The sequence below is a fragment of the Pygocentrus nattereri genome, chromosome 3 (genome assembly GCF_015220715.1).
Source record: "Pygocentrus nattereri isolate fPygNat1 chromosome 3, fPygNat1.pri, whole genome shotgun sequence".
Lineage (NCBI taxonomy): Eukaryota > Metazoa > Chordata > Actinopteri > Characiformes > Serrasalmidae > Pygocentrus > Pygocentrus nattereri.
Genome location: NC_051213.1, coordinates 9,383,541 through 9,389,396, shown reverse-complemented (window position 1 = coordinate 9,389,396; position 5,856 = coordinate 9,383,541). Strand labels below are relative to the sequence as shown.

Below are 5,856 nucleotides of genomic sequence, written 5' to 3'. Positions count from 1 at the left end.
TTTTTCTAAAATGAAGTTAGTATATAATACAGTATTAATGCTGATAATGATGCTAGTTTAGTAGTTACATTTGGTGCTATTACACTATCTTACACTTTATTTTACAGTTATATGACTACAAAATATACCTTTTGTATAAAACCGGTTTACACTGGTAATGGAAGCAGTGATGTGATACACTTATATATATTATAGGCTACAGATGTATAAGCACAAAGGAATTTTTGAAGTAAAAATTAACTGATTTACTGTATTCTGCATGAAAGGATGTTAGATCTTGTGATATTGGTGTCATAAAATTTATATTACAAGTGCAAAATATGTTTCTCTCATATTTGGTAATTTGGTGGCATTGGTGCTATAGTTTACTTCCCAATAAAATTTGTACAATTATTTTTTTTGTGTTGATCAAACTGTATTATGTTGGTAATAATATTCTAGTTATAATAACACATGGATGGATGGATGTTCCTATGTACTTTATATTTTTGGTATGTGAGTGAAAATATGGGCTTTTTTTGCATATTAATACACTTTTATCTACTATGTTTGTGAAGCTGTTAACTCTTGTAACAGTGGCCTACACATCATATCACAAATACATAAGTATAATACATATATACAAATTTAGTTCATTAATATACGAGTGCAGAATACGATATTGTCAAAAAAGGGAACCGTTGTGTGCTGTATTATGCTGTAAATGGTGTGAGCCCTGGGACTAGCGGCACTGGGGTTGATACACTTCATATTACGGATATATTATTGAGTGCAAAATTTGCTTTTTGATATGTTGATAAATGCCATGAACTGTTCTATTCACACACATACACATACACTCAAGCGCGCACACACACACAAAGTATGAAGAGGTCCAGATGGCTGGTTTACAATGGCGGGGCAGTTCAGCCTTTGATGGGTTTGAGTGATTGATTTCAGGCATGACTGGCTCTGATAGAGTCACCTCAGGAGGCGCCTGGCAACCACAGGCCCTCTCCCCAACTCCCCAACTTTTCCATCCAGAAGCCCTCTCCCATCCTCCCTCTGAAACTCTAGCGAGCTCTCAGCCCACTGTGGACCTCACTCTTCCCTCATGTCCAACATTGTACTGCTTGACCCAGCCGGATAACCAGGTCCTACTGTGTCCTAGAAGGAACCTGGATTGAATATTTAAACTCAAAGTGACCGTCCTTCAACGTTTTACACTCCTAATCAAACAACATGCACATTAGTTGCATAGTAGTCACTGTGTAATTACTACATAAGGCTTATGTGTAATTAATGCATAATAAGCCAGTTTAAATGAATTGTTCATCTCTATCATGTCCTTTTAAACATGCAAACAGATATGAATTTCCCTCCCAGTGTGTTTCCCTCTGCATTTTGTATGTAACATGCAAAAACATGGCCAATTTCAGGCCCGTGTTTTAATTAAGCATGAAGAAATGAGTAAAAAAAAAACAACAGTCATGGCTGCTCTCCTCGGGCTGCTACACTTCTGAAGTGGTAATTGAAATGACAATGACAGTGGGAGTCTTCTCTAACGTGGGGGTGTCATACCCAGCGTGGCGACGCGCCGGGTTCTGCACGCCTGTACCCAGCCATGACTGACCACAGAGAGGGCGACATGTTCTGGAGGATGCGATTACCCTGGAGCCATCGGTGACACACACGCTCATGCTGGCTCTCTCTCTCTTTCTAGTTCCCTACGCTCTACCATGACTCTACAATCAATTAAGCACCGTAGCACAGCCTTGGTAGCTGCAGCGCCACCGCTAGCGAATGCCACTTGATTCTCCATAGCCTCTAACAGGGGTTAAACTCTGCCTTCACCCCTTAACCCGCCAGCCTAAGCCAGTAGGGGGAAGACATATTGCTGGCCTAATTACAAACGTACACGTCTTAAAAAAAAAAAAAAAAGTAAAAAAATCCAATTATGTTTGCATTTCTAATCACGGCGCATAATTACGCTAAATAAATAAATCAAGGTCGTGCCTCGCCACAGCAACGGGATCACCATGGTAATATTGCTTTATTAATCACAGTGATGACATCAACGGCAGGCAGGTACAGTTCACTTCTGTCCTTCATTTGAATAATTAACATCTTATAAATGCCGTACATTTTTCTCTCTCTCTATCTCTCTCTCTCTCTCCCTCCCTCCCTCCCTCTCTCTCTCTCTCTCTCTCTCTCTCTGTCTAATGCTGCTTTTAATTGCCAGTTTATTTATTCGCCGAACTTGCAGCCATGCATAATGTATCAGATAGTTTTTACAAGCGTTTATGAAATTGTCTCATCGAATTACAAATGTTAAGTTTATTTAGGATTAAATTTTAATGGCTCTTGCGACGGCAGAGATTGTTTCAGAAATTGATTTGGGTAATTGTGTCCCCGAGCTATTGCGCAGCACTGGAAGTCCAATTCTCCTGTAAGTGCCTGTCGCAGGGCGTTGGAGAGACGGGCTCACGGCTTTCAAGAGCATGAATAAGAGCAGCTTCCCAGAATATTTTTCCAAGAATGTACTTTTGTTCCATTATTGCACCCTAATTCTTAACTAACCACTTAAAGTGCACCACAACTCTCAAAGAAAGTGCAGAGAAGGTGACATTTTAGAGTTTTTGTGTTATGTGTGATTAGTATGATTAGTGCAGGACAGGGTGGGTTCAGCCTCTATAACTTGGTGGTTGGTTGTGCTACAGCTTTCAAATACATATGGAAGGTGCTCATATTTGTCTGCTCCAAATAACAGTTGTGTAGAAATCTACTGCGTACTCAGAAAATGAGCAAAGGTTTGTGTTAAATACAGAGAGTTCCGCGGTCCCAACCTGCCACACTGTGGAAATAGCAGTATGTGGAGAGTTAAGGAATCTATTGAGGTGCATTTGCAAACAAATTATTTGAATTGAAATGAGGAAATAAAGTGAACATGATGTCGCCGTCCAAAGAAAAACAAGTATCGCCTAACCAGTAACTTTACAGGAGAGGGCAAAAACCTTCTTTACCTTCAATGTAAGTTAATGGAAAGTGATTTTATTGTAAGCAATTTTAGAACCTTTCTATCAGTCCAATCATCATGAAATGTTCACACAGTGTGAAGGACGCCTGCTGAGCTTAACTGATTCAGAAAAATAAAACTCGCCAAAAAAAGATGTTTTTCATTGGACAGTGAGGATAATCAAAACATTGCAAACACATGACACTGTGCCAGTGTATGTTTAAGAGAGAAGGAAGCTGCAGACGAGGTAAGCTGAAATCAAGTTTTAATGAATTCTACCAGTTTTACTTAAAATAAGTGTATGATTAGATGGATGAGACTTAAAGTCATTCCCAGTGGTTTGATGTGAAATGCTTCCTCTTTTGCGCTGAGATCCACTGTTTTGTGCTTCCTATAGAGACATTTACAGAGTCAAAATTGTTCACAGTCGGTGATGATAGGGACCAGACATCTGAAGAGTTCCCCAAAAATAATTCTTTTCAGTTTGACCACAATTTTTCCAATATTATATACAAAACTCTGAAGGCATGTATAGGTTCACTGATGGCTTTGGTAAATAAAATATATGTGTTGTAAATGTGGTGATCCCATCAAGAAATCTGAGTTAATAAGTTTCTCCACAATAAATCATTTCATGTCCCATAACTCTGAATGACTATGTTTATATCTCAATGTTTGAATAATGGAGATGGGGGGGTGTAGTGCGTATGTAAGGAGTTTGCATTACCTGAGTGCTTACAAAACAAAGTTGAGGGAACTTGTTTTGATGGAACTGTTCTTTTTTATAGGTGGAGTAGTTTACACTTTTCTCTCAAAACAATCGAAAGCACCCAGCAAATACCGGTACCATCACAGTAAGGTGAATTGTTTTTCTTCTAACTGAACAGTGAAATGCATCACAGTTTAAATTCTTGTCATTTTAATGCTCTGTAGACTTGAATTGTTACTTCTTATATCTTATGCACATGTTAATGAGCAATATTAGTTACACACCATGCATTTATCGCACACATTTCCTCTATATAGATTATCAGTGTCATACAAATTGTGTGCACATGTGCGACTTTGACTCTGAACGTTAACACTAGTTGAAAATAAAACTTTCTACTAGTTCTTTACACTCTATAACATGTTTGCTGTGAGTTTGTATGTATTAGAGTGTGTACTTGTATGTACATAAAGAGCTTGGTTAGAGTGTGTTTTGGTGTGTGTGTATGTGCATGTATCTGAGAGGTGTGTTTTAGAGCTGCGCATTTATTTTACCTGCACAAGCAACAGTGTTTACAGCACTGTGCATAAGTTATTGGCCACATTATATTTGGCCAATTATATTTATACTTCGGTAGCATTTCTTTATTCTTAACAAACATCATCATGATGATATATACAAATAAGCATCATGATATTTGATGAATGTGTTTCCATACCTTCTCTCAAAGCAGCCTGGTATTTACCATTACCATTCAGTGCTTTGCAAAGATAATCAATACTTTGATGTGCTGCTGGTGGAACTGAGCAAATCCATACAAAGTAAATCTATTTAGTCCAAAAATGTAGTTTTGGGCACATGCAGACAATTTGCTTCATATTTAAAGGCTGAATTTAAATAAGCTATTGTTTGAAATCACTTTTCATATTAAGGATAAGTTCTACACTGTAACTTGTGTTAAATAAATAACTGACAAATAATAAATAAGAAATAAATGAAAAAAATATATAACCACCAAAATGTGAACTTACAGTTTATTTACAAATGAAAGTGAGTCTGTAGTAATTTTCTACATATAAAGGCACAGGCATTTAGATAATTAGCTGCTTTTCTTTTTATAGTAATTTCTTGTTATTAAAATATCTTTTTGTTCTCTGAGACTCTGAGATTTTCCAATATATCAATTTTATTATGAAAGTTCATTTGCAATGTTGTGCAGCATAATCACGATGGTATCATCTACAGCTCCATTCATGATCAATTTTTTTTCAGCTTCTTACAGTTTGAAGCCTTATGGAATATCGTTATCGTATTAGATTTTAGTTCATTTTATTATGTGCAGCACTGCACACAATCAGATTTATTTGTTTCCAGTCAAAATTTCCACTGAGTCCAAGTTCATTTCTCAAAATTCACTTTTCGGGAGAAAAGAAAGTATGAAACCTGAAGATGAGATGGAGTGCGTGTAGTCAATGTATCTTTAAAAACTGCAGTGGATTATTTTATGTTGCCTAACTATAGGTAATGAAGACATACCCCTAAAGGTTCCACCCCAGTAACAGGAGCTCTGAGAGTGTAAAAATGACCCCACCAGATAAGGGGAAAGGAGAAAATCAAGCTGCTTCAGATCTGAAAACATCCACAGGTGCTTCTGTCCATCCTTCCACTGTAAGAAGATGACTCAGTGTTGTGGGTCTGAAAGGACGTGTAGCTGATCAAGAAGAACCTCACTGAGAAAAGGAGATGGACACATCAAACAAAGAAGCTGAACAATGGATTGACCACCCCAGAGTCCAGACCTCAACACCACTGAATGTGTAAAACATGAAAATCAGAAAAAGCAACTTCTAAGACTGAACTTTGGAGATGTGCATAAACATCCTGCAGATTTCTGAAAGCGAGTCTCCTGAACAGAGTGGAAGCTGTAATAAAGGTAAAGAGTGAGATATTAAGTACTGATAAAAGTTTTTTGTTGCTGATGCTGAAAAATAAAAAAGTCGTACTTTAAAGAAATGAAGGTTGATCTCTGACTTCTGCAGTTTCGCAACAACAAGTGTTGTATATTATTGAAATCAGTGCAAAATGTTCACATATAAACATTAAATAAATACCAAACAGTATTTTTTGGAACTTGGTTCTTAAACAAATCAGT

At 37.3% G+C, this 5,856-nt stretch overlaps 1 long non-coding RNA gene across 1 annotated transcript; it reads left to right on the top strand.

Annotated features, from left to right (window-relative positions):
• Positions 1-1,725: 1,725 nt before the first annotated feature.
• LOC119262940 lies at positions 1,726-5,418 on the top strand. The gene is made up of 3 exons (XR_005130003.1): positions 1,726-2,067; positions 3,784-3,854; positions 5,226-5,418. It is a non-coding gene; the product is annotated as an uncharacterized LOC119262940 (long non-coding RNA).
• Positions 5,419-5,856: the final 438 nt, after the last annotated feature.